This window comes from Lissotriton vulgaris, chromosome 7 (genome assembly GCF_964263255.1).
Source record: "Lissotriton vulgaris chromosome 7, aLisVul1.2, whole genome shotgun sequence".
NCBI lineage: Eukaryota > Metazoa > Chordata > Amphibia > Caudata > Salamandridae > Lissotriton > Lissotriton vulgaris.
In genome coordinates this window covers 1,406,825,075-1,406,835,247 of record NC_141695.1, presented here as the reverse complement: position 1 = coordinate 1,406,835,247, position 10,173 = coordinate 1,406,825,075, and positions in this window count along the sequence as shown.

Below are 10,173 nucleotides of genomic sequence, written 5' to 3'. Positions count from 1 at the left end.
CTTGAGGACACCTCTTGAAGTGAGAAACATTTCTGGTAATTCGACGGTGTTCAGATTCCGCAGTCAGCATGGTGCCCTTTTGTTGGGTAACCAGCAGTGGCTCATCACGAAAATGACAATCAGTCTTTTTCTGTTGCTCCTGTTTGACGAGGACATGATCTCCCTCATGCAGGGATGGCGACCTCGCTCTCCTTTTGGCGTCGGCGTATGCCTTCATTTTGTCTTTGTTGTGTCTGTCGATCACGGCCATTTCTTGGTGATTGTGACTTGGCAATGCCTCTTGCAGGGCTCCTTCCCATGTCGGGATGCGATTTCTCATTGTCCACCCCAGCATGAGGGCCGCAGGGCATTGCCCGGTAGTTGAGTGAGGAGTCGTCCTGTAAGCCCTGAGAACTTCATTCAGGGCAGCCTGCAGCTCCTTCTTCTCAGCTGTCGCTTGCTGGAAGGTCTTTTTGATGGTCGCCATGAACCTTTCAACGGTGCCATTGGCTTGTGGCCAGAGTGGTGTAACTTTTCTGTGCTTGAAGTTCATGTGCTTTGCAAATGCACTAAATTCGTGTCCATTAAATGGGGGCCCATTGTCTGTTTTAACCTCTCTGGGAACACCCCAGGTTGCAAATACCTCGTCAAGCACCTTGAGTGTGCAGGAGGCGCTGGTGGACGGTACTATTTGGGCGATAGGAAATCTGGAGTACTCGTCGATTATAGCAACCACATACTTCCCAGATTGAAGTGGTCCATAAAAGTCCATGGCAACTTCTTGCCACACTCCGCTGGGCAGGGTGGTCATTTGCAGTGGTGCCGGAGGATTGCTTTTGCTGGTCAGCTGACAGAGATAACAGTCTTTCAATGTATCTTCTACCATTTGGTCAAGAGAAGGAAACCAGACACGTTCTCTTAATGCGCGCTTGGTGGATACTACTCCTCTGTGGCCTTCATGGGCCAGATTGACAACTCCCTGCCTTAATTGACTAGGAATGACGAGTCTATGATCTCGTAGAATGATTCCGTCAGTGGTGACTGACAGTTCATCGCAGACGTGCCGGAATGCTTGTATCTCTTTCCGGATTGTGGGGTCGGTGTCCTCTTCCTGCGGGTTATATCTCCATCTGTTGGTTTGGATCCTGTGGAGTACCATTTGCAGGATGGTGTCTTGGGCTGTGACCTCCCGGATAACATCCATGGGGATGGCAGGTGGCAATGCCTGGTCAGCCACGAAGTGGATGTATTCCTCAGCGATCGATGGTTTGGATTCCGAAGAAGGCTGAGGGTGGCGGGACATGTAGTCAGCCGGGTTCTCCGCCTTCCCCGGTTTGTGAACAATTGTGAACGTGTACTCCTGAAGCCTGAGACCCCATCTCTCGATTCTCTGAGGCATCTTGGATTTCGGGTTGCCATAAATGGTGACTAGCGCCTGATGATCCGTGATCAGGGTAAAATGTTTGCCATAAATGAAAACATGAAAGTGTTCGCATGCCCACACCACGGCAAGACTCTCCTTCTCTGGCTGTGAGTACTTCTTCTCAGGATCAGAGAGGCTGTGGCTGGCATAGGCAACAATCTGCCTTTGGTCAGAGTCGTTATCATATTGAGCCAAGATGGCCCCTAAGCCAACGGGGCTGGCGTCGACTGTGATCTCAGTCTTCCGCTGGGGGTTGAAGTACGAGAGGCTGTCAGCTGATTCCACAGCACGCTTGATGTCCTTGAATGCTCGCTCACACTCAGGGGTCCAGTCGAATGGTTGACCCTGTTTGGTGAGGGCCCGAAGGGGGTGACTGATGGTCGCATAGTCACGGATGTAGCGGGCACAGTAGCTGGCCATCCCCAAGAAGGATCTCAAGTCATTGACATCTTGGGGGCTCCTGGTATTGTTCAGAGTTGCAATTTTGTCTGGATCTGGCTTCATGCCCTCATCGGAGAAGATGTGGCCAAAGAATTTCAGAGTAGCTTGGTGAAATTCACATTTCTCTTTGTTCAACGTCCGGTTTGCCTCCAACAGGACATGACAGACACAGTCAAGAGCGATGTCGTGCTCGCGAACATCGGATCCATAGACCAGGATGTCGTCACTATAGTTCAAGGTGTTGGGGATATGTTGAATAATTTCCCGGATCGCCTCCTGAAAGATCTCAGCGGCAGAAGAGACACCAAAACTCAGCCGTTTGTACCTGTAAAGTCCCAGGTGAGTAGCAAACGTGGTGATATAGCGAGAGTTGACGTCTAGCTCAAGTTGGTGATAGCCCTTGTTCAAGTCCAACTTTGAGAATACTTTAGCGCCATTCAGCGCAGCAATCATGTCGCTTAGATGCTGTCCAGGGTGTCGCTCCCTTTCAATCGCAGTATTCGGCAGGCGCATGTCAACGCATAGTCTCACTTTGTTGGGAGTTCCTTTCTTGGGTACAATGACCACCGGGGACACCCTGGGCGTCGGGCCATCTGTCCGCTCTATGATGTCCGCGGACAAAAGTTCCTGTAGTTCGTCTTCAACGGCACTTTGCAGATGAAATGGAACACGTCGTGGGTGCTGTGCAACGGGTTTGATCCGTTCGTTGATGTGCAGATGGATTTGACACCCTTTTAGCTTGCCTAGGCCTTGGAACAGCTTGGGAAATTTGCTGATGCAGTCTGGATTATCACTGACTTTGAACAGTATTTCCACTAGACGCAAACGCTCTGCAGTGGGGAGACTGAGTAGGCAGTCCACTTCAGGGCCCTTGATGACGTGTATTACTGCCGGTATGGAAATGTTGTCATGCGTGAGTGTCGTGTGGAATTTACCCAGACAAGGAAGCGTTTTTTTGGACATCCACGTGAAGACACGGACTGATGCAAAAGTTAGTGGAGGCTTCGGATTCATTTTCTCGTGTTCCGTAACTGGAATGTAGTTCAGCGAAGCCCCGCTGTCCATTACAAATTTGGTGTCATGATTCCCCACTTTTATGTGTAGGCGTGGATATCTTTTGAGTTGATCGGGATCGGCAATCATGTTTACATACTCCACGGTGTAGGCCGAATCCCTGGAGGATGATGATCTTGACTCTCGAGATGGAGATCTGCGTTCTCATCGGGACCTGCGCGACTCTCGGCTGGAACGCGATGAACTTGGGGGCCGCACGGGCTCTCCTTGGACGGCCCGGATGTGATGCTTCCTTGTGTTTGAGCGAGGCGATCTTGTTGCTCCACTTCGCTTTTCTTTGTGATAGTCCCCACACATGGCCTCGAAGTGATTCGATCGCCCACATTTCCTGCAGCGCTGGCCCATGGCTGGACAGGAGTCTATATGAGGGTAATCATATCCACATCTGTAACATCGTCGAGTCCTTTCTGGCTTCCGGTCTCTTCGCCCTGGTTCTTTTCTTCTATATTCCGGGCGTCGTTGGTGCGATGATTGTCTTGGCCTCCATTGCTTCTCTTGTGAATACTTTCGTCCGCTCCAGCGTTGTTCTTGAACGCGGTGTGCTTGCTCATGACTCACACTGTGTCCCGTTTCAATGGTGGCGGCGTGGTGTTCTTCTGCTTGGTCGTACAGGCGAGTCATCTCCTCAATCTCTTCTAGCTCATGGGGTTTTCTTAGCAGCCACCTTCTGAGCGTTTCTGAGTGACAGCCAGTTATGATCTGCGATTTGATGGCAGCATCGGGCGAGAAGGTTTCGAACTCGCAATGCCTCGACAGCCGTCGTAGTCGGGGGTTGAATGCACTCATCGCTTCCTCTTTCCCCTGACGTGCCTGATGGAATGTGTGGCGTTCATAGTCCACGTTTCTTTTATGAAGAAACTTCTTATTTAATGCCTCACGCACCTTGTCATACGTATCAGCATCCGTAGGAGGGATATCTTTGATCAATTTGCTTATTTCTCGGCCTGCTAGGTTGCGTAGGGCAATTAGCTTTTCCTTATCTGCTGTTACTTTAGACCCCTCGATGTAGTCTTCGAAGTCTTCTAGCCATTCTTGCCACTTGGGGCCCATGCTCCCACCTGTGGTCACGGTCAGGGGTTCTGGTACTCGCAGGTGTGTTCCTCCCTTGACCTCATTCCGCGGCGGTGAATTGGCTGGGGTCGTCATGGTGTCGCTGTGTCCTTATTTATCCTCACTAATGCTTGTGTTTTATTTTCCTTTTCTATTCACCAATGCTTGTTTATTTGCTCTTTTCAATGCTTGTTTGTTTCTTTCCGCCAATGCTTGTTGGTTTCCACTCGCCAATGCTTGTTTATTTGCTCTTGACAATGTTTGTTTCTTTCTTTTAGCCAATGCTTGTTTATTTGCCCTTATCAATGCTTGTTTGTTTTCAATCGCCAATGCTTGTTTATTTGCTCTTAACAGTCAATCAATCAATCATAGACATTTATAGAGCGCTCTACTTACCCGGAGGGTCTCAAGGCGCTAGGGGGGGGGGGGGGGTGCTGCTACTGCCCGAACAGCCAGGTCTTGAGCTTCTTCCTGAAGGCGAGGTGGTCTTGGGTCAGGCGCAGGTCGGTCGGGAGGGAGTTCCAGGTCTTGGCGGCCAGGTAGGAGAAGGACCTTCCTCCTGTTGTCGTTCTTCGGATGCGGGGGACGGCGGCGAGGGCGTGACTGGCTGATCGGAGGTGTCGTTTGGGAGCGTAGAAGTTGATGCGGTTGTTGAGGTCGCTCGGGCCTTGATCGTGTAGGGCTTTGTGTGTGTGGGTGAGGAGACGGAAGGTGATTCTCTTGTTGACCGGGAGCCAGTGCAGGTCTCTTAGGTGTCCGGAGATGTGGCTGTGTCGTGGGATGTCGAGGATGAGTCTGGCTGAGGCGTTCTGGATCCGTTGGAGTCTCTTCTGGAGCTTGGTGGTGGTTCCGGCGTAGAGGGCGTTGCCGTAGTCCAGTCGGCTGGTGACGAGGGCCTGGGTGACAGTCTTCCTGGTCTCGGTGGGGATCCACCGGAAGATTTTCCGTAGCATGCGCAGGATGTTGAAGCACGACGAGGAGACTGCGTTGACTTGCTTGGTCATGGAGAGGGAGGAGTCCAGGATGAAGCCCAGGTTGCGTGCGTGGTCTGTCGGTTTGGGTGCAGTTCCCAGGGCGGGGGGCCACCAGGAGTCGTCCCAGGCGGAGGGCGAGGATCCCAGGATGAGGACTTCCGTCTTGTCCGAGTTCAGCTTCAGGCGGCTGGTCGACATCCACTCGGCTACTTCTTTCATTCCTTCGTGAAGGTTGGCTCTGGCGGCGGCGGGGTCGTTGGTAAGGGAGAGGATCAGCTGGGTATCGTCGGCGTAGGAGATGATGTTCAGGTTGTGTTGGCGTGCGATGGCCGCGAGGGGGCTCATGTAGACGTTGAAGAGGGTTGGGCTCAGCGAGGATCCTTGGGGTACGCCGCAGATGACTTCGGTGGCCTTTGATTTGTACGGTGGTAGGCGGACTCTCTGGGTTCTTCCGTCGAGGAAGGAGATGATCCATTCCAGTGCCTTCTCCTGGATTCCGACGTTGTAGAGGCGCTGCACTAGGGTGCGGTGGCAGACGGTGTCGAAGGCCGCGGAGAGGTCTAGGAGGATGAGGGCCACTGTTTCTCCGTTATCCATCAGGGTTCGGATGTCATCGGTGGCAGCGATGAGGGCGGTCTCGGTGCTGTGGTTGGCTCGGAAGCCAGACTGTGAGGGGTCGAGGGATCCGTTCGTCTCGAGGAAGGCGGCCAGTTGCTTGTTGACGGTCTTCTCGATGACTTTGGCTGGAAACGGGAGGAGCGAGATGGGGCGGTAATTCTTGAGTTCGGTGGGGTCCGCTGTTGGTTTCTTGAGTAGAGCGCTGAGTTCGGCGTGCTTCCAGCTCTCAGGGAAGGTGGCGGTGTCGAATGAGGTGTTGATGATGTCCCGCAGGTGGGGTGCGATGACAGCGTCGGCCTTGTTGAAGACGTGGTGAGGGCAGGGGTCGGTCGGAGATCCGGAGTGGATGGAGTTCATCATGCGGACGGTGTCTTCGGTGCTGATAGGAGTCCAGGCGCGGAGGGTGGTTCGGTTGAGTCGGACGTGGCGTTCGTCGGTTGGGTGTTGAAGCTGTTGTGTATGTCCGCGATTTTGTTGTGGAAGTAGGAGGCGAGGGAGTTGCAGAGTTCTTGCGATGGGGTGATGTCATTGTTTCCGGCGTTGGGGTTGGAGAGCTCTTTCACGATGTTGAAGAGTTCCTTGCAGTTGTGTGCGTTGTTGTCCAGTCGGTCCTTGAATGCAGTTTTCTTGGTGTCGCGGATCAGCTGGTGGTGCTTCCGGGTGGCAAGCTTGAGGGTGGTCAAGCTGTTGGCTCTCTTCTCCAGGCTTTCTCGAGGGCTCGGCAGTTCTTCTTGGAGCTCTTGAGTTCGTCGGTGAACCATGGGGCCTTCTTGCTGCCGGGTCTGCTGGGCGGGGTCTTCAGTGGGGCGAGTTCGTCCACGCAGTTGCTGATCCACTTCGTGAGGTTGTCGGCGGCCTGGCTGGGGTTCGCTGAGCTGGCGGGAGGGTGCTGGCTCAGGGAAGCGGCGAGCTGGTCGACTGTGATCTTGCTCCAGTTTCTGCGGGCGACCTGTTGCTGGTGGTGGTGGATCGTCATTCTTCTGAAGGTGAAGTGGACGCAGCTGTGGTCCGTCCAGTGGAGTCCTGTGGCGTGGCTGAAGGCGATGTCTTTGCTGGATGAGAAGACGGCATCGAGTGTGTGTCCGGCGAGGTGGGTGGGGGTGGTCACCAGCTGCTTGAGTCCGAGGTTGGCGAGGTTGTCGAGCAGGGTGGTGGTGTTGCGGTCGTTGTTGTTCTCCAGGTGGAAGTTGAGGTCCCCCAGGAGGATGTAGTCAGCGGAGGGGAGGGCATGCGGGCTGACGAAGTCGGCGATGTCCTCGCTGAATTGTGTGCGTGGTCCCGGGGGTCGGTAGATCAGGGTGCCTCTGAGGGTGGTCTTCGGGTCGATGTGGATCTGGAAGTGTAGGTGTTCGGCGGTAGTCAGGATGTCGTCGGTGTAGGTCGTGATGCGGATGGTGTCCCTGTGGATGATGGTGATGCCTCCTCCCATCTGGTTGGCGGTGCGGTCCCTCCGGGTGATCTTGTAGCCCTCTGGGATGGCGATGGCGATGTCGGGCGCTGAAGAAGCGTTCATCCAGGTCTCCGTGAGGAAGGCAACGTCAGGAGCTGTGGTGTCGATGAGGTTCCAGAGTTCGATGGCGTGTCTGTGGACTGAGCGGGTGTTGAGCAGGATGCACTTGAGGTGGTTGCTGCTGGTGTTCGTCTTGGCGGGTGCTGGTGCGAGGCAGGTCCGGATGCAGGTGAACTTGCAGGCGGTGCAGCAGAAGGGTCCGTGGGAGCGCCTCGGGGTGGCACGGTAGCATCCCGGGACTCGTCCGTCGTTGAGTGCGATGAGGGTGGCGGCGTCGTACGTCCGGCGGGTGGGCTGGGATCTGCGGGGGCCAGGGGTCCTGGCACTGGGCGCGGTCCAGGCACGGACAGGCGCAGACGGGCTTACCTTTGGGCCACCTTCGGCGCTCAGTCGGCGTTCCCGCTGCGCGCGTCCGCTGCGCGGTCGCTGAGGGGGCGTCATAAGAAGGGATCCGGGAGGGCGGGTCAGGCGGGAGGCGGGGAGCGCGTGGGCCTATCGGCAGGCGGGGGGCGGGGTCGCGTCAAAAACCGGCGCGAAAATCCAGGCAGCCGGCCCTGCGGCGGCTGGGGCGCCGGGCTGGATCGGCGATCGAGGCGGGCGGCCCTGCGGCGGCTGGGGCGCCGGGATGGATCGGCAGCAGGCAGGCAGGCAGCAGGTAAGAGGCAGGCAGCAGGCGGGGAGCGAGGGGGCAACCAGGCCGAGGGCACAGTGGTCGCTCAACAGTGCTTGTTTCTTTCTATTAGCCAATGCTTGTTTATTTGTTCTCATCAATGCTTGTTTCTGCTGGGTGCCTGACTTCAAAATGGCCGCTCTGCAACAATCAAGGGTTCTGTCCTGAAAAACACCTGACTTCAAGATGGCCGCCGTCACTGCAGGCATACACAAGGCTTTCTCTCCAGGTTCATCCCCTCCAATTCACTCAGGACTCACCGGCGATCGTCTTCAGGGGCAGTCCACACCAGGATTCACTCTTCTTTAGCCACTGCGACCACCAGGTGAGGTTGGGGTGGGCTCCCAGCTCACTTTCTCAGTTCCCGCTCTTCTGCGCCGATAGCGCGCCAAACCTCACGCATCGGGCGTGAGGTTTTCCGACCTCCGACGGCACCCGGGCTCTAATTGTAGCGCGCTCAGCGGCGCTTGCTAGCAGCACGTCACGGACGATGTCCGCTGCTCTGGGGGCACTTCTTCTTCGTTCTTGGGCGCAACACAGGGTCGGAGTGGGCTCCCGATCTCTGTACACGGACTACTCACCTAGGGCACACGCTTCCAGCGTGAGACGTGTTTTAACGCGATTAGCTTCTTGGCTGTTGAGCGATTCAGCGCTCGTTTCTGCGGCCCCTTTCGGCTCCCTCACAGACTCTGGAGGGGCAGGTTCAACAGCTGCTGGCCTCGTCCTTCAGGCGGCAGAGTGGTTCCACTCGGCAGCGTTTTCCTCGATGCTGCTTGGGACAGGGTGTTCTTTCAGGGTGTTGCAGACAGTGAGTTTAGCATCCCACCCTCGTCGCCAGTTGTAGCATAGTGCTACAAAGAAATACAGACACTGCTTGATGTTTAACTGGAGCTTTATTACACACTTCCAGTATCTTTCCTGTCCCTACTCTAACTGACCCTCATCCTGTCCTGACCCCTCCTCTTCCCCTCAGCCCACCTAGCTCCGCCCACCCCAGCTATTAGACTGTGAACTGTGTTACACTGTTGGTTAAAAAAAACACAGGACTACATGAAGGTGCCCCTCAAGGCATAGATGATTCAGAAAAGGGGGTGGTGATGAACAGAGTGTCTGAATTAAGCAGACCACTCTTACCCAGTCCAAAGATCAGGGCTTGATCCATCACCGTTTTTTAGCTCACTGCACCATCCCAGCTCAGAACTTGGCTATATGCAAATTAGTCTGACCATGGCCCAGTGCATCATGGGAACAGGGCAGACCAAACTACCAAGCCAATTCTTATACTGGGAAGGAAACAAGCTTCCGGGGACCGGTTTCTGGCATTTCAGCCGTCTTCGGCTCGGCTTGCCTGTATCCTGATGGTGCAATGAGCAAGGGACTCACATCTGAGTATACCCTTCCACGCTTATGGTGGACAAAAATGATTCAGAAAAGGGGGTGGTGATGAACAGAGTGTCTGAATTAAGCAGACCACTCTTACCCAGTCCAAAGATCAGGGCTTGATCCATCACCGTTTTTTAGCTCACTGCACCATCCCAGCTCAGAACTTGGCTATATGCAAATTAGTCTGACCCTGGCCCAGTGCATCATGGGAACAGGGCAGACCAAACTACTAAGCCAATTCTTATACTGGGAAGGAAACAAGCTTCCGGGGACCGGTTTCTGGCATTTCAGCCGTCTTCGGCGCGGCTTGCCTGTATCCTGATGGTGCAATGAGCAAGGGACTCACATCTGAGTATACCCTTCCACGCTTATGGTGGACAAAAATGATTCAGAAAAGGGGGTGGTGATGAACAGAGTGTCTGAATTAAGCAGACCACTCTTACCCAGTCCAAAGATCAGGGCTTGATCCATCACCGTTTCTTAGCTCACTGCACCATCCCAGCTCAGAACTTGGCTATATGCAAATTAGTCTGACCCTGGCCCAGTGCATCATGGGAACAGGGCAGACCAAACTACCAAGCCAATTCTTATACTGGGAAGGAAACAAGCTTCCGGGGACCGGTTTCTGGCATTTCAGCCGTCTTCGGCCCGGCTTGCCTGTATCCTGATGGTGCAATGAGCAAGGGACTCACATCTGAGTATACCCTTCCACGCTTATGGTGGACAAAAATGATTCAGAAAAGGGGGTGGTGATGAACAGAGTGTCTGAATTAAGCAGACCACTCTTACCCAGTCCAAAGATCAGGGCTTGATCCATCACCGTTTTTTAGCTCACTGCACCATCCCAGCTCAGAACTTGGCTATATGCAAATTAGTCTGACCCTGGCCCAGTGCATCATGGGAACAGGGCAGACCAAACTACCAAGCCAATTCTTATACTGGGAAGGAAACAAGCTTCCGGGGACCGGTTTCTGGCATTTCAGCCGTCTTCGGCCCGGCTTGCCTGTATCCTGATGGTGCAATGAGCAAGGGACTCACATCTGAGTATACC